Raw genomic sequence first — 19,553 nt, 5'->3', positions numbered from 1 at the left:
TCACAATTTGATCTCCAATATGTAATAAAACATCCTCATGTTGATGCTCCTGAACCTCAGGGTTCGGTGCCCCACTGCCCTATACGAGAATGAACTATGTTACTATCATAATATTTATAAGGGTTCCCGTAAGGGTTTTAACTGTCATTACTACATTAGGTAGCCCGACTATGAACTTGGCAAGAGTTCTTATTATCTTTGTGAACTTATTATCTTAATGTCACATCATCTCTGAGGTTTATAATGCTTGGCTCTGATACCATTTCTGTAACACCCCCAAATCCGGGGTCGGGGATTCGGGTTGTCACGAGTTCCATTTCCCTTATCATTACTTAATCTTAACAGTCAGCCAACTACTGAGTACTGTAACCCCACAATATACACACACACACACCACAAGTTATAGTCTCAGAGATGAATACCAAAAATAACACAAGTCATTTTATTCCACAATTAAAAGCCATTACACCTTAAAAGGGTTCTGAATAAATTTACATATTCCTTGCCATTATTACAATTCATATTATACGTAAGTCTGGTTCATCAATAGTTGAAAACCTAGCCTATTGGTAGCTCCTACCTCAGCTACGGCGACATCAACGCTTCCAGAAAACTGCGGAACGTTTCCTAACCGCTTGCGAATTGGGAGCTTGGTCCTGTTCATCCTTTCTATCTGTTGTTGTGTGATGAAAGAAGAAAGAAAGGGTGAGCAACAAGCCCACAGAAATAATATGCATAATAATTAACAATATATGAGCATTCTCATAGTACTCATGAAAGTCTTGGTCAAGAAGAAATGAACCAAGTTTGACCTCTTAATGCGACGAAGTCGTAAAATATTCAGTATATATACTTATATACTTTTCAAAATCTTTGAAATCCTCTGCCATGTATAATATACATAGAGTTCCAGTTTATAGCTGTATAAAAATATCGTTGCAAGGTGATCTCATATATCTAACCTTGTCTCAACGTTTTTCTGAAAATCTTTGTCATGCATAAGATAATCATTTACTAGATATAAGTTGAAAAGATGAAGTTACAAGATACTCCAATATACTTATATCCTTTCTGAATACTACTTGAACTACCACCGTTCAAGGTATAAATAGTTCATCACATATATGAAGCTACAAGGCATAACTTGTATAGAATCAATCTTTGAAATATCATTCAAAAGAAATGAAGTTACAAGATACTTCATTTGATGGAAACATCATTCTGAAAACTCGACCCTGCCAACACTCAACAATCGCCCAGCCGTAGCCTTTCTATCGAAGTGCTCTGGGTAGTGTTACAGAAATATCCAACTGGATGATGAACTCATTACGGGAGTTTGCCGGCCCAGGAAGACAACTTACGATGATCAGTCGTAGTAGTGCAACCCCACCATTTTCTACATGAAGAGGAGAACCTGTCGGATTTACTTGTCAACCGAACACTGGACTCCTAAGGAATGGACCGTCTTAGCGGAATTTCCGGGCCATTTGGGCCAATAAATAAGGCTGCGCCGGCGCCACTCGACCACTTACGAGTTACGCCACTCCTAGTTCAGATGAAATCCATGACTCTGAAACGTAAAGCTCGTCCCCCCTTTCCCCAAGTAGAAACTTGTTGATACAGCTCCACCAAGAAGTCGTATCTAGTTGGAAAGGAAAACTCACCGATATTTCCCAGGCGATGCATGTTAATGGATTAACTTGTCCCAAGAATTTTACTTCCCGAGTGTTGGGTAAGTAATCAAAAACTCTTTTATCAAAATAACAACCTTGTTGCGAATATAAAACACACCACAGAGCCGGATTCCTCAGGTTTTGAGAAAGTATTTAAATCCCCTTCGAAAGGAGGATCTTAAATATAAAAATGAGTTTTGGGATCCGCCCTAACTTTTAAAATCATTTTGAAGACTCGAAAACATTTTAAAGAATGTTTAGAGTAATGCTGATTTTATAAAATAAATCAGTCCTGATATGTTAGAAAGTATCTGAATATTATTATTTAAATAATATTCCAATAAGGATGATCCTTATAAAAATAATCGAAGTAGAAGTTTTAAAACTCATACTTGAAATGAATAATAAATAACCAAAGATATACTTATACGAAAGTATGATCTTTATTTGAATAATCGAAAATAAGTTTGATTATCAAACATCATTCTTTAATAAAATAAAGAATATTATTTAATAAATAAGTGGAGTCATAAGTCCTCGAATGAATATTCAAAATAATATTCATTAAATAAAATAAACGGAGTCATATGTCCTCGAATGAATATTCAAAATAATATTCATTAATATGAATAAACGAAGTCATAAGCCCTTGAATGAATATTCAAAATAATATTCATTAATAAAAATAAAGTTATTGAATATACCTTATTCGATTCATAGTTTTGAAAACTATATCTATATATATATATAATATACTCGGGAACATCGACTCCCGGTTTTAGAAAATGTTCACATTTGGGTCCCCTATACTAAGGGTATACGCAATTACTGCTTATCTCTATCATAGCTATTATGCAACTAATAAGCATTGAAATCAACAGATAGATAACCAGATTACGAAACAGACATGCATATATATATACCATATCAGCATGCTTCAATATATCGCAAAATTTGCTAATTAACCAGCATGCATCTATCACAAGATAATGCATATACATATATACATCACAACAACAGTATAACGGGTAGAAAACTTGCCTGAGCGACTGGGGGTGATAAATGGCTTGAGACGAGTCTGGTAACCTATAAACAATATATAAGTTGGAATTAAACCAAAGTCGCTTATGAATCTATACTTTAACCAATTAGACCCTAATGTTCGCTTTTGCGCTTAACGATTCACTTAAGTCGCTCGAGTACCCTCGGCTCCACCATTTTTAATAAATTAACCATTAAGGGTTTTAAGGCGATTCTTTCGCGAGTACCCTACCAACTGCCTAATCCACTTTCCATAATTGTTTTATACTCCAATTAGTCATTTAAGGGCCTTAACCAATGTTTCAAAGTAAGGCGAGGGGTAATGGTTCGTTCACGAAACGCCGTTACTTAAAACGGTCGTTTCTCCTAAACCGTACATTCGATTCAAACGAACCACATATCAAAACGAAGCCCGTAACATGAACTATCTAATCATGGAAATGGTCAAAACCTAACAGTGAGTTCACGGGTCCTGATGTTAAGAACAAAACAGTCTAAAGTAAATCGGACATTACGACGGCTATGTTTACGCGATTACCAATTTGTATCCTACTCCAAATCAACCACCAATCAACCACAATTCAACCATACAACCAATCTCCATACATACAATGCTACAACAGCCCCAACAACTCAATATTTCCAATTTACACTACTTCCCAATCATGAACTAAAAGCTTACATAAGTTCTTTAACTAATCAACAAGATTTACAACTCCAAACACATCACAAAACCAACACATCTCTAAATACACAATAATCAAGCTTCTCATGAACCATTCCAAACACAAAAACTCTAAATATACAAAAGTAGGGCTAGGGTATGAGATTATACCTTCCTTGGTGAGTAAAAGTAACTAAGGAGCTTGGAATCACCCTTAAAAGTCCTTACCAAAGCTTAATCTAAACAAAAACTCAAGAACAAAATTTTAAGTTCTTAAAAAACACTATTCACCCTCTTCTTCCATGAATTTTAGGAAGAGATTGTGAAGGAATTTGAAGCTTAAAGTTATAGGATAGCTATATCTATGCATAAGGAACCTTAGATAATTACCTCACTAATTAATGAAGCTTGGAACTTGGATTTGGGTTTTTTTTTTCTTCTTGAAAATGGAAAAGGGCCGAGAGCTTCTCTTGGAAAAATGAAGTCAAGATGTGTTTTTTTGTTTGTGATTTGTTTTGCTTGGTTCCTAGGTTTTTGTTTTGTTTAATTACCCTTTTAACCATGTAAAATTGTGTGGTTAATAATCAACCACACTTCCTTCCTTTTTGGTCATGCTTAGGTCATCAATCTTATGTCATCTTCCTATGCTTGTCCTCTTCTTATTGGTTTGATGACATCATCCTCACTAACCTCTTTGATTAGCTTCTAATTACTTGGCTAATGAATGCTGATCTGTTATACGGTTCGCTTAACTTTCGTTTTCGTTTATCGTTTGAGGGATCATATCCGGGATCTTATTACTTGGGTTTCCTTAACCTTTCTCAATACATTATATTCCTTTTATGATCCTCTCTTATAATCCTTGAATTTAAATCATTTTTATCCTGTTACCTTATACTCAATTCTTTCGGTATCTGGTGGATTTTCGGGAAAAATCAAAGTGTTCGAATTTGGATTCTGACGATCTTTACATACACTTATATATCATATAGAGTACTAATAAGATCTCAGAATAACAATAAAAGAACCCCTACATAGTGTGGCATGAAAAGTTTTCTTGTTCAGCAATATCATCAAAAACAATATTCATAAGGGTTACAAAAAGTTCAAAACTTTGGGGTTATTACATATAAGTTATAGGATTGATTTTTGTTGCGAAATCTCTAGATAATTCTAGCTAGGCTTTTTTGATTACAAGCTAAGCTAATTAGCTTAGCCATTAGCTTACCTATTCTCTAGCCCTAGTTAATCATCCTAGTTCCTTAGCTCATTATTTAATAAAGCAACCATGGTTACTTTTCTACCATGGTTAGTTAGTGCGTTACGTTTATTTAATCATTTACGCGTTCGTTCGGTCACTTAAACATTTTCATAATACTTTCTCGCAAACGGTTCACGACGTAAATCCTTTCGTATTTACTCCTCATGTTTTGAAGTATCGTCCTTGGATATAAATCTGTAGGGTTTTAAATTTTTAATTATATTGTGATCCTCGTAATCCTCGATGATTCATAAATATGGTCGTTTTTTAAAGTTCGTTTTCTTCGAAAACTAATAGTGTTTACATACACTCATTTGGTACGTATAATCATAATATCAACTTCGAAACTCATTTTCTCATGCACAACATAGTGTGGGCTAAAAAGTTTTTCCCGTCTGACAGGGTTACTATTCATTAAGCATTTTACAAGGTCTCAAAAATTTGAGTTATTATATTACTATTCATAAAGGTCTTTTACTAATGTCAAAAATTTGGGTTTTTACAATCTTCCTCCTTTTCATATCCTTGAAGTGCTTCTTCTCGAAAAGATCGCCCTTTTTTTCGTTTGATGTGCCTTAGACTCCCATTCCTCTGAAGAGATCTTCATCTTGTCCATGGAGACTTGCAGTATTGCATAGTCACTCCTCATTTTGATGCTTTTTGCAGAGGATGTAGCAAAGTAGGTATTGGCCTGGAAAAGAAAACAAAAAAAGGTCATAAAAAAGGCTAACCCCACGGAAGATAGGGATAAGATGCTAAGGTGACCAAAACTCAAGAGGTCCGAGTCCCCAACATGAAAAGTCATGGTTGACCAAGACCTTCACTAAGGTCTGATCACGGCCGACCAAGAGTATGATGGGCCGAGTCCTCATGTGGAGGCCTCTGGCCGACCAGAACCCTCGCGAAGGTTGATCCAGAGCCTCCTAGAGGACTTCCCGTGACCCTCCTGTGAAAATTCTGAAGAAAAATTCATTAAAAGAAGTGCACTTGAATGAAAAAATTTACAAGTTAAGAGTATTGATACAAGGCGTGAGCCCCTAACATCTCGGCCTCGAGTAACTTCTCACCCGATGAGACATAAACAAGGTTTGGGTAAGTGATGCAACTCTTAGACCATTCTAGGGCAAGGGACGGACTCCCGAACACCTAGTCATTCGTGGATATGCCCTATGAGGGTTCAATAGGGATCTTCATATTTTCATCCAAATCTTTGACCCTTTTCTTTATGGAGCCAGAGGCCTCAAGGAATGCCGGGACTTTAGGGATGTGGTTCGCCTGCTTGGTAGCTTCCCTAGCCATCCTTCCAGTGACCATGTCACTCTTTTCGGTCAATGCATCCAAGGCTTTATCAGCTGAAATAAAGCAAAGGAAATATAGATATAAGAACAAACTTGACCAAGTTTGAGATAGAATAAAAATGAATACCCTCTATAGAGAGGCTGCTAATGTCGGACTCCATTAGTTTTCTCTCGATAATAAACTTCCAATAAGGGTGTTAGGTCACACACACTGTAGAGGGGGTGAATACAGTGTAAATTACAATCAAATCAAACTTTAATATCTCAAGTAACAGAAAACAAACTTTATTGAAACAATAAACTCTGTTACAGTATTAAACCGTTACCTCTCAGTGATGAACAAATATCACAAGAGCTGCTAGGGTTACAATGAATAATCTTCTCGAATATGATAACACTTATAGTGTAAACCCTATATCTGTGTTTATATATTACACAGTTACAAGATAATCGCTAATTGATATGGAATATAATTCTGCTTCCTAAAATATATCAATCAGATATCTTTTCTTCCAAGTATTCCATTCTTCACGAAACTCCTTCTTCATGCATATCTCTTCTTATGTTTATCTTGATCTTCTTTCCTTTAATCAGCTACTTTCCTTATCTGAACGTCCTTCAGCACTTAAGTTCTGATATCTAACTTCTGATGATTATCTCCTGATAATATAAGTACTGATATCCTTAAGTCCTGACTTCCAGTATAAGTACTGATTCCCAGTTAAGTACTGATTTGTCCTGTTAAGTAAGATCTGAAAACTAAACATAAATCATATTAGCCATGACATTATCAAATATATCTAACAATCTCCCCCAACTTGTAAATTAGCATAATATACAAGTTTAACAGATATTTGATGATGTCAAAAACATTAAGTACAAATGCATGAGAATTAGACTAGATAACTATAACTTATAGTCCTTAAAGCTTTACCAATATTTAACTTCTGATAACAACTTCAGTCTGTACAAATATCAGAATTTAAGCAGTTGTAGATCTTCGACTTGGCTTCATCTTCTGATCTCTCTGATGTCAGGAGTTGTTGTGAGATAGTTCTTCAACAAACATCTCTCAGCATATCTAAGTTCATCAATCATTCTCCTTTTAGCATCTTTAAGCTCTGCAGTATCTTCACCAATTTGAAAGATTGCAGCCCTGAGATCATTAATCTTTGCTTTTCTTATATCCTGATCCAGTCTGATCAAATAAGCTTTATCAGACTCAAGATTGAATTCCACAGCCCTGTAACCTAGAAAGGTAGTTATAATTTTAGCAGTGTTGGGCTTCATTTCAACTATATCATCCTTGTGATCTCTGTAATTTGGAACGTATGTGCTGTCAGACTTAACAGAATAAAGCCTTTTCTGTCTCTGAATCTGATCCTTCAAATAGTTTGCAGCAGTTCCTGTTATTCTGTCATCCACTTGAAGTAAGAATAGTACATGCTCCAATTCTTCAAAATACTTCAATGGAATGGCATTTTGTCTTATATGATAAACCCTACCATCTGACATGAAGTACAATAAAATGTATTCTTTCAAGTAGGTATGGTAAACCATTTGTACAGATTCCAGTTGATTCAATCTCTCAGGAGTTGCTCCAATACCTGGTTCACTCAAGGAAGTTGGATCATTGGTAGTGTTCTGTATTCTTCTTTCATCAGCACTTCCCAATCCAGTTTTATCTCTTGCTTCCTTTCCAGTAACTACTCTTGCTTCAAAACCACTTGCAGCAGTCTTTAAAGGTTGAGTCTGTTTTGCTTTAGTGAATCCTGGTAGGAGTGTCTTTGGTCTAACTTCTGATATCAAGTTAACTTGAGCTGTGTTAGAGGTTACTTGCTTCTTCAAAATATCAGAACTTACAGCTTCTTGACTCTGAACAACTTGAACCATGTCAGAGGTTGTTATAATAACTTTTCTTGAAGTCAGAGCAAGATTCCTTTTTATCAGTAATTTCTTCATCCTCAGGAGGCACATAAACCTTGATAGGTTCACCAACCTTTTCTTTACCCTTGGATCTTGGATCTATCTGTGGTTGTGATCTAGCCAGTGTTGCTTTAGAATGTGTCCTTTCTTTGATCACAATGCCTTTGAGTTTTGGAAGTGGCTTTTCACCAGAAGCTTCAGATTTAGATGTGACTTTCTCTGATTTAAGCCTGGCTTCTTCTTCCATTAAACTCTCCAAGTCCATTCCTGGATTTTCCAGAAGAAATAACTGTCTTGACATTTCCTCATCAAGATCTAAAAGTTCATCAGAACTTATTCTTTTACCAGTAGCAGAACTTATTCTTTTCCCAGTATCAGAACTTGTCATGTGACTTGTGATTTCAGCTTTTCTTGATGTGAATCATCTACCTTGACTATGACCTCTACCCATTCCAGAGCTTCCTTGATCATCTTTTCCATCATCCTTCCCTTTCAGTGTCTTGTCAATCTTGCATTTGGACTTAATTACTTTCTCCCCCTTTTTGGCATCAGCGGGTAATAGGAGAGAGACAAGCAATTCCACTGAGGATTGAATTTCAGTAAGTTGAGATTGCTGAGAAGCTTGAGTTGTCAAAATATCATTAATCTGAGCTTGTTGTTTTTCTTGAGTCTTCTCAATAGTAGCAATCCTGTCAAAGGTAGATTGGAAGAACCTTTTCTTGTCAAGTTTCCAAACTTCTCCTTGCTTAATAAATTCTTCCTGAATCTTGTGTAGCTCTGCATGAGTAGTTGAATGAAGACCTTGTAGATGTCTAGTACTCAATGCAGTGATTCTAAGCTGGGTTTGAAATCATCGGAATTTAACATTTCATCAGCTTTAGTCAAGTGCTCAGCAAGATGAATCTCATTTGGAACACAGGAAACTGAGTTCCATTCCTTAGTCCACTCCCGTCCTGCAGGAGTTTCACTCCAAGGCGCTGGTTCTTCTCTGGTAACAAACTTCTTAACCAGTTCAGACTTAAGAATAGTCTGTTGAGGAGCATGTCCTGAAGGACCTGCTTCTTCAGCATCTGCAGTTGGAGCAGCATCACCAGTATCTCCAGCCTTTGCAGCATCAGAACTTACAGAATCAGTATCCTCTGATAAAACAACAGTGTGAGTAGCAATGGAGGCTTCAGCATCCTCTAATTGCTGATCTGGTTCTAAGTTCTGATCAACAGCCATATCCTGATACTCACCTAAAGTCTGATCATCAGCATCTTGATGCAGAGAAGGTGTTGTGGATAACTCTGGAGTTTGAACAGCATCAGTAACAGGTGTTGGTGAAGGATTAGTTGCTGTTGGAGCTTCTAAGAGAATTACTTTAGGCACAACCAAGTTTTGAACATCAATATCAGTACTTGTGCCTAGATCAACAGGAGATACAGAGGATGTGTTGACCTTTTCAGAAACAGCTTCCTGAGATGGAGTTGATGGAGAAGAAGTGACTTTAGAAAATTCCTTTTCTTATGAAATCAGAGATTCCTGATCCCCTTCCTTAGCTGCTTCCTCTTCATCATCTGAAACTGGCCTATTTGCCCTCTGTTTCTTGTATCTCTTTGAAGATTTGGATTCCTTGGGAGTTTCAGAAACTGTCATTCTTCTAAGCCTCTTGAGAAGCTTAGATCCCCCAATTCCAGAATCCTTCTGAGAAGTCACTTTCTCAGCTTCTTTTTCAACAGGTTCTGAAGAAGGAACCTGGTCCTCAGTATCAGGTTCATCTCTCAAGGCAATCCTCCTTCTCTTTTGAGGTGTTTGAGGAACAGTCTTTGTCCTCTTAGGTTTGGAAGATGAAGACTTCACAGTAGATACTGAGGGATGAGGTTCTGATGGTTGAACATCAGGATAAAGTGCAGTGTACTTAACAGGGTCATAGGTGATTAATGCTTGTTTGACAGATAAAGGTATTAAGAGGGGTCTTAACACAGCCTTCTTATTATCAGTAGATAATAAATCAGTGAAAGCTCTTTTAGCTAGTCTAAAGGATGGAATTAAATCACCAAACCTTTGGGGCTGATTACAATAGAACCTATGAATAAGCTGACAAAATCTGGCAAAATATACAGTATTTCGATCTTCTGTCATCCTATCCCCAATAAATCCTAAGACAGCACTTGCATAATCAAAATCAGTTTGATTTATAAGAGCATACCCGATTTGTTGGCTGAATATGAGAATTGCATCGAAATTTGAGCATTTGTTAGCAAAAGCCTTGGTAATGCAGTCAAAGAAGAAACTCCATTCCCTCCTTATGAAAGATTTCTTCAACTTGCCAAGCTTTGCCAATGTTCCCTCATATCTTAGACTGGCCATCATGTTCTGAAGAACCGGTTCGTCAACAGTAGAATAAACACAGTTCTCAGGTAGCTGCAGTGCTTGTCGAACCGTAGACAAAGTCACAACATACTCATTGTCCCCTGATGAAAAGATAATACTCGGGGACCCTTGAGCACCACCATCAGCATATACTCCACTCCTCCAGAACTCCAGTACTTGAACTCCAGAGACTGATTCAGGCTCAGTTAGAGCGTACCCAATATCAGAACTAGTGAGAAAATCCTGAATGAAATTAAGTTCAGAGGGTGCCTCTGATGTGTGAAGTATAGCAGAGAAGTTATTAGGAACAAACTTTGCTCCATTGAAGATTATGTCCTTAGGTGCCATGTGAAAAGTTAAGATTGAAGAGTTCCTGGTAGGTGTTTGATAAAATGTGTGTATGAAAAACCAACGTGAGAAGAAGAGAGAGAGAGACAGAGTAAAAGCAAGTAGAGAGAAAAAGTATGAAAGGAAATAAAAGATTAAAAAATCCTCTCTCTATCGTACTTATACTCTGAAAAAAAAATGTTACCGTTGGACACCTGTTAGACATGCAGTAATAACGGATAGTTACTGGGCGCGAGAAAACAGTAATCATTACTTACCCACTTGCAGTTTTTCAAGGAAAAACCGTTCCACTTACCCAGATATTCCATTAATCAAGGTGAAACAGTTTTCATTCAAAATTGAAACTGTTCCCACTGATTTAATTATTTTTCACTGCATCATTAATATTCATAAAATAAAACAAGTGAAAATGACCAAGATAAATCAGGTGAGTAAGTACTGATAAAGGAAAATCAGAACTTAAATTAAAACAGAATTTATATGGTCATCAGAATATGAATCATTATCAGGATTTATCAATGCATTACAAAATAACTTAGAGACAAAATCTTGAAACAAAAACAAATTTCATTAATATATCAAGTGAATACATTCATGAAATTGAAATTACATCAGAATTTATACAAGATTTCCCTAAGCTGCTAAACCTAACATCAACAGCCTTAGTCCTTGCTCAAGAAGCAAGGCAAGGCTGATGATGAAGAAAAACAGGAAGAAGAAAATAAATCATTTCTTCTTCCTACTCTCGACAAACAGAATGGCAAGTCGAATGATTCGCTCTTGCTGGCGGAGAGCTTCCAGCCTTTCCTCCTCCAATCGCTCCAGATGGCGATGGTAGTCCATATAGAGGAATAGGAGGTGGGTGAGTACCTCCTGTGGGACAGAGTCCCATATGTCATCAGGAATGGCAGTGACGTGCCATTCCTGCTGCCAATCGGCACAGCTGAGCTCCATATTGAAGGTTTCGAAGTTCAAAAATATGTTATATCTGACCATGGTGTTTTTGATAGAAAAAGAATGAAGGTAAGTTTGTGAGAAAAGATTTGATGGGAAGGCTGATGTGAAGTGGTTGCTTATATAGGCAGGAGAATGCCAGGAGACGCAAAGAAATTTAATGTTGACAGGTAGAATTAATTCTACCTCGTCTCCCCAGACTTGGAAAAAGAAAAACATTCATTGGAAAGAGAAAACATGGTTTAATGCGCACAAGAAGCAAGTAAAAGTTGACTGTTCAAGTACCAATACCATTAACCCTAACCATAGTGACTATTAATCTTCCACTTCAACATATTCTAGTTTGAACTGAGACTGTTATTAAATTTTATCCATAGATAAGTCAAGTAAAGAATTAGACTTATATCAGAACTTAACAGTCATCAGAACATAATTTCTTAACTCGAAAAAGGAATGCCTATCTGAGTAAGTCCTCATACAAGTTCTGAGTTATATTCTTCAGAACTTAATCAGCAGAACATGCAATCAGAACTTGTCCTCAGAATTTGTGCAAAATGACACAATGATATTTATCTAAAAGAACATAGACCACCACAGTAATTTTCATCATTCATATGGAGTGATTAGTGTGTGCATTAAGCTAAATTTCAGACAAAGAGTAAAGTCTAATTCACTTCAGTACATCTTAGAAATAAGGCATAACTAAAACTTTGCTAAAGAGCTGTCATTATTCTGTAACCTACTGTTGAATGAGTTCATGCTAGAGTCCACCTCAATTATTGTGTGCTAATTTTATGCATCTTTTTGAATTCCATTTTACAGTGGCTTCTCAGTGTAAGTGAGTCACGACTGCTTATCAGAATTTATGCTATTATCAGAGTATTTCTCCAGTAATCATAGAGTGTGAAAAGTCACCAAGAAAATATTTTTGTTTTCTAATGCATATTTACTTAATACCAGCAATGCACTTGGGTCGTCCCTTCCACATTTTTACTCTAGATCTCAAAGGAGTACCTGATTTTATTGTTTGATCCTTTTGCTTTTTCTTTTGATAAGTGAGGTTTATCAGCACTTAGTGCATTCAGCAGATTTACTAGTATCAGAACTTAACAGATGAGTAGCATTATTCTAATTTGTGACCTAGTAATAAGATAGACAAAGTAAACTCAACTAAGCTCAATTATCAGAATTTGCTTGTGTCAATAGATTTCCACAGAAATAATTACTTCTTATATGGGATCCTTTGTTTATTGAAGACTACTAGGTCAGCATCTAGCACAGTTATCCTCATAGGATTGAATAGTTACTTTAACAGACATATCACTTATCAGAGTTTAGAAACATATATCAGACAATAGTCAGTACTTAAACACATTTATTAATTAATCACAGAATTCACAAAGAGATTAAATTCTGTAAATACTGATCATAAAGTCTGATAAAACAGAACAAGACTAGGCAGATTTAGAGAAAGAACCTGAAACCATTCCAAGTTCATTTACCAATCTTGTAAAAGTGGCTTCACACAATGGTTTTGTGAAGATATCTGCTAGTTGTTGATCTGTTGGAACAAAGTGCAATTCCACTGTACCTTCATCCACATGTTCCCTTATGAAGTGGTACCTGATGCTGATGTGCTTTGTCATAGAGTGTTGAACTGGATTACCTGTCATAGCAATAGCACTTTGATTATCACAGTAAATAGGGATTTTGAAATATGTTAACCCATAACCCAGTAACTGATTCTTCATCCAAAGAATCTGTGCACAACAGCTTCCTGCAGCAATATACTCTGCTTCTGCAGTTGATGTGGAAATTGACTTTTGTTTCTTGCTGAACCAAGAAACCAATCTACCTCCAAGAAATTGGCAGCTTCCACTTGTGTTTTTCCTGTCAATTTTGCAACCTGCAAAATCTGCATCTGAGTAACCTATTAGTTTAAAATCTGATTCTCTAGGATACCACAATCCCAGATCAGTTGTTCCTTTAAGATACTTGAAAATTCTTTTCACAGCTGTTAAGTGAGGTTCTCTTGGATCTGCTTGAAATCTTGCACAAAGATAGGTAGCATACATGATATCAGGTCTACTAGCAGTTAGATAGAATAGAGAGCCAATCATACCTCTGTAATTAGTAATATCTACTGATTTACCAGTATCCTTATCCAGTTTTGTTGCAGTGGCCATGGGAGTGGATGCACTTGAACAATCTTGCATTCCAAATTTCTTCAGCAAGTTTTTGGTATACTTAGTTTGACAAATAAAAGTGCCTTCTTCATTCTGCTTGACTTGAAGGCCCAGAAAATAGCTAAGTTCCCCCATCATACTCATCTGATACCTTGACTGCATCAGTTTGGCAAACTTCTTGCAAAGTCTGTCATTTGTAGACCCAAAAAATAAATCATCAACATAAATCTGGACCAGAAGTAAGTCCTTTCCATGGTTAAGGTAGAACAGTGTTTTGTCTATTGTTCCTCTGTTGAATCCACTTTCCAGAAGAAACTGAGCTAAAGTCTCATACCATGCTCTAGGAGCTTGCTTAAGTCCATAAAGTGCTTTATCAAGCCTGTAGACATAATCTGGATGTTTGGAGTCTACAAAGCCTGGAGGTTGTTCAACATATACTTCCTCCTCCAATTCTCCATTGAGAGAAGCACTTTTCACATCCATTTGAAAGACAGTAAACTTTTTGTGAGCAGCATAAGCCAAAAATATCCTTATGGCTTCTAACCTAGCAACTGGTGTAAATGTTTCATCATAATCAATTCCCTCCTGTTGAGAATATCCTTTTGCAACCAGCCTTGCCTTATTCCTTGTAATTATGCCATCACTGTCAGTTTTGTTTCTGAATACCCACTTTGTACCAACGACAGATCTATTCTTTGGTCTTGGCACTAGGGTCCAGACTTTGTTTCTTTCAAATTCATTTAACTCTTCCTGCATTGCTTGCACCCAATCTGCATCTTGAAGAGCTTCTTCCACTTTCTTTGGCTCAGTCTGAGAGAGAAAAGAATTGTAAAGACATTCGTTTGAAGTACCTGTTCTAGTTCTGACACCTGCATCAGGATTTCCAATTATCAAATCAGGTGTATGTGATTTTGTCCACTTCCTTGCAGATGGAAGGTTTTCTCTAGAACTAGATGCTCCCCCATGTTCCATGCTGTCTTCATTTTCATTTTCTGATGCTCCCCCTGAAACTATGCTCTCTGAGTTGGATTCTTCAGAATTTAGATTTTCAGCACTATCAGAACTTGGCTTATCAGAACTTGACGAATTAGAACTTGAAGAGCCAGATGTATGTTCTGATGTTTCTTGAGATGTGGTAAGATTTTGAGTATGCTCCCCCTGCATAGGTGCATCTTCCTTTGGCGTAGTCACCACAGTTTCAATAACACCAGAGTTTAATCCATCAGAGCTTACAGTATCAGGACTAAGACTGTCAGGATTTTCAGTGTCAGAATTTGAGTCTTCATTTTCAAATCTCAGCTGATCATGATCAATAAAATCTTCAAGACCCGTAATCTTCTTGTCATCAAAGGAGATATTGATAGATTCCATGACCACTTTTGTTCTTAAATTATAGACTCTGAAGGCTTTTGTGGAAAGTGGATATCCAACAAAGATTCTTTCATCAGCTTTTAGATTAAACTTGGATAGCTGTTCAGGATGAGTCTTGAGAAAAAAATACTTACATCCAAATACATGAAAGTACTTCAGATTTGGCTTCTTTTTCTTCACCATCTCATATGGTGTTTTTCCATGCTTGTTAATGAGTGTTGCATTTTGAGTAAAACAAGCAGTCTGCACAGCTTCAGCCCAGAAATAGGTTGGAAGCTTTGCTTCTTCAAGCATTGTACGTGCAGCTTCAATGAGAGTTCTATTCTTCCTTTCAACAACTCCATTTTGCTGTGGAGTTCCAGGGGCAGAAAATTCCTGGTTAATTCCATGGTTTTTGCAGAACTCTTCCATTATCAAATTCTTGAACTCAGTGCCATTATCACTTCTTAAGATTTTCAAAGAATCTTTGACCAATTTATCCAGATGTTTAACATGATCAATCAAGATAGATGCAGTTTCACTTTTTGTGTGCAAGAAATATACCCATGTGTTTCTGGTGAACTCATCCACTATGACCAACACATATTTCTTCTTTGCAATAGACATGACATTCACTGGACCAAATAGATCAACATGTAGTAGATGATAAGGCTCAAGAATTGATGATTCAGTTTTGCTCTTGAATGAAGATTTTCTTTGTTTGGCCTTCTGACAAGAATCACAAAGCCCATCAGGAGCAAATACTGACTTTGGCAGTCCTCTCACAAGATCTTTCTTGACTAGTTCATTTATATTGTTGAAATTTAAGTGAGAGAGTTTCTTGTGCCAATTCCAGCTTTCTTCAATTGATGCTCTACTCATCAGACAGATTGCAGAACCATCAGTACTTGTTGAAAGCTTAGCTTCATAAATGTTACCACGCCTGTATCCTTTCAGAACAACTTTGCCTTTAGATTTACTCACAATTTCACAGTGTTCTTCAAAGAAATCAACATGATAACCTCTGTCACAGATTTGACTTATACTCAGCAGATTGATTTTAAGTCCTGAGACCAGAGCTACTTCTTTAATGATGACATTCCCAAGATTGATATTACCATATCCCAATGTTTTTCCAATGTTGCCATCTCCATAAGAAACACTTGGGCCAGCTTTCTCCACAAAGTCTGATAGCAGGGCTTTATTTCCAGTCATATGTCCTGAACATCCACTGTCCAGAACTAGAATATTTTTCCTGTTGCCCTGCAATCACAAAGACCACTAATGATTAGTTTTAAGGACCGAGACTTGCTTGGATCCTTTGGCCTTATCAAGTTTGTTAACATTTGCAGCGGATTTAGCATCAGAGTTTATGTTAACATTTTTCTTATCAGAACTTACACTATCAGACTTTGAATCAGAATTTACACTAGAAGGAACAATGGAAACTTTCTTCAAAGAAGGTTTTAATTGACAATAATCATAGTACAAGCTATGATTCCATAGTACAAGGATTCTATGGTTTATATCTAACAGACTGACTCTTAACTCCTGATTTTGAAGGTAAGGAGTTAATGTTCTTATTCTTCCTGCAAAAAGAAGCCAGATGGTTAGAACTTCCACAGTTATGACATGTTTTCCTGGGAGCATCAGGAACAGGTTTATAATCATTGCTTTTATTCACACCTTCCTTTCCATTTCTATTTTTCCTAGGGGATTTTACCTTGTTTACATTCTTAACATCTTTCAGCTTATGCTTAAGCTGCTTCTTTGTCATTAAGCCTATGTTTACCTCAGCTGTCTTTTTCTGTTTTAGTTTGTCAGAAGTTAATTCCTCTTTAACTCCTGATTTCTCATTATCAGACTTTACAGTTACAAACTTAACAGGTTTTAACTTTGGCTTTTGCTTAACAACAGGCTTAATTTCTTCAGTTCCTTTATCATTCTTATCCTCTCCATAACCTAAGCCCTCTTTCCAATTTTCACTACTTAGCAAATTTTGAGTTGTTCTGCCAGAGTTAGTCCAAGTCCTGATTATCTCTCTTTCCTTTTCTAACTCAGTTTTTAGAGATTCATTCATTTTTAGCACTTCATCCCTAACATAAAAAGCATCATCTCTATCCTTCTGAGTTTGATGGAATATAACTAACTCTTTTTCTAAGAAATCATTTCTTTTCTTAAAAGCAAGATTTTTAGAAGTTAATCTTTCACATGTTAAGGTTTGATCTCTATAACTAACAAACATGGTTTTAAGATATCTTCTCAACTCATTAATATCATCAGTATGAAAAGCATAAGTAGTCTGAGGTACCTTTGTTTCAGCAGCTTCAGAACTGCTCTCAGCACTTTCTTTATCAGCATTTGCCATCAATGTATAGTTCTCCTCACTTTCAGAGTCTGAGGTGTCTGTCCAGCTTTTCTGCTTTGTGACAAGAGCCTTGCCTTTGTCACCCTTCACTTTCTTGCAATCAGGAGATATATGGCCTTTCTCACCACAGTTATAGCATTTAACATTGGTATAATCTCCTCTGTCAGACTTTCCTCCTCTGCCTTCAGATCTTCTGAAATTCTTCTTATCAGAACTTGTGCCTTTCCTTGAAAACTTCTTTCCCTTCCTGAACTTCCTGTATGCAATCTTTGTGATTCCTTTCACCATAAGAACACACAGCTTCATCATCTCCTCATCAATATCAGTCTCAGGCAAGCTTTCAGAATCTGAGTCATCATTAGTTTCAGAACTTGATGACTCAGTATCAGACTTTGTAAAAAGAGCTTTACCCTTGTCTTTCCTTGAGGAAGCTGCTTTGGGGGATTCTTCTTTAGCCTTAAGAGCAACTGTCCTTGACTTTCCTCCTTTCCTCTTGCTTTTTTGTTCCATCTCAAGTTCATGAGTCTTGAGCATTCCATAAATTTCATCAAGAGTTGTTTCATCAAGACTGTAGTTGTTGCCTTCAAATCCCAACTTTCAGGAAGAGCTAACAGGAATTTAAGGTTTGAATCTTCAAGATCATACTCCTTATTAACCAGTGACAGATCATTCAAGAGTTTGAAAAATCTATCATATAAATCAGTCAATGATTCATTAGCCTTTGAATCAAAGTGTTCATACTCTTGAGTGAGTATTGTCTTCCTGTTCTTCTTAATTGTGTCGGTTCCCTGACACCTTGTTTCCAGAGCATCCCATATCTCCTTAGCAGTCTTGCAGTTAATTACCCTGTTTGACATTACATTATCAATGGCACTATGCAGTAAGTGTCGTACCTTAGCATCCTTAGCAATTGATGCGATATCTTCAGCAGTATAATCACTCTTTTCCTTTGGTACCGTCTTTGCTGCCTCACCTGCAACTGCAACAGCGAGCTTGGTTGGTTTGTGAGGCCCTTCCTTGATTCTATCAAGATATTCTGGATCTGTAGCTTCCAGAAACATGGTCATCCTCACCTTCCATATGGCATATTCAGATGGTCTCAGTATGGGAACTCTGATGGTTTCATACCGACTTTGGATTTGTGTCTTTGGAGGTTCTTCAGTTTTGGTAGGCTTAGTTGGAGTTTCTGTGTCAGACATGATTGTGTTTGGATCTTTAACTGTATGTGTGTTAACAGATAGGCTCTGATACCACTTGTTAGGTCACACACACTGTAGAGGGGGTGAATACAGTGTAAATTACAATTAAATCGAACTTTAATATCTCAAGTAACAGAAAACAAACTTTATTGAAACAATAAACTCTGTTACAGTATGAAACTGTTACCTCTCAGTGATGAACAAATATCACGAGAGCTGCTAGGGTTACAATGAATAATCTTCTCGAATATGATAACACTTATAGTGTAAACCCTATGTGTGTGTTTATATATTACACAGTTACAAGATAATCGCTAATTGATATGGAATATAATTCTGCTTCCTAAAATATATCAATCAAATATCTTTTCTTCCAAGTATTCCATTCTTCACGGAACTCCTTCTTCATGCATATCTCTTCTTATGTTTATCTTGATCTTCTTTCCTTTAATCAACTACTTTCCTTATCAGAACGTCCTTCAGCACTTAAGTTCTGATATCTAACTTCTGATGATTATCTCCTGATAATATAAGTACTGATATCCTTAAGTCCTGACTTCCAGTATAAGTACTGATTCCCAGTTAAGTACTGATTTGTCCTGTTAAGTAAGATCTGAAAACTAAACATAAATCATATTAGCCATGACATTATCAAATATATCTAACAAAGGGGTTTGTCCATCATCTTTGATAATACAGTCACGAGCATGGAGCTCATCATCTGTGAGGTGAAGAATGTAGTGTGTACTACCTACTAGGACATCTGAAGTCAGGTCTCAAGTACACTCCCCAATCACCTTCCATCTACTCCAAGACCGCGAACTTCTTATTCCATTGATAATCGAATCGTGAAGAGAGTGAATGTTCATGATATGAGGAACATGAGGCATGTGTTGTAGTAGAACCTAGCCGGATCTGGAGGAAGGAGAT

Source organism: Apium graveolens, chromosome 3 (assembly GCF_009905375.1).
Source record: "Apium graveolens cultivar Ventura chromosome 3, ASM990537v1, whole genome shotgun sequence".
Taxonomy (NCBI): domain Eukaryota; kingdom Viridiplantae; phylum Streptophyta; class Magnoliopsida; order Apiales; family Apiaceae; genus Apium; species Apium graveolens.
The sequence above is the reverse complement of the archived record's forward strand: the minus strand, read 5'-3'. Positions refer to the sequence as shown.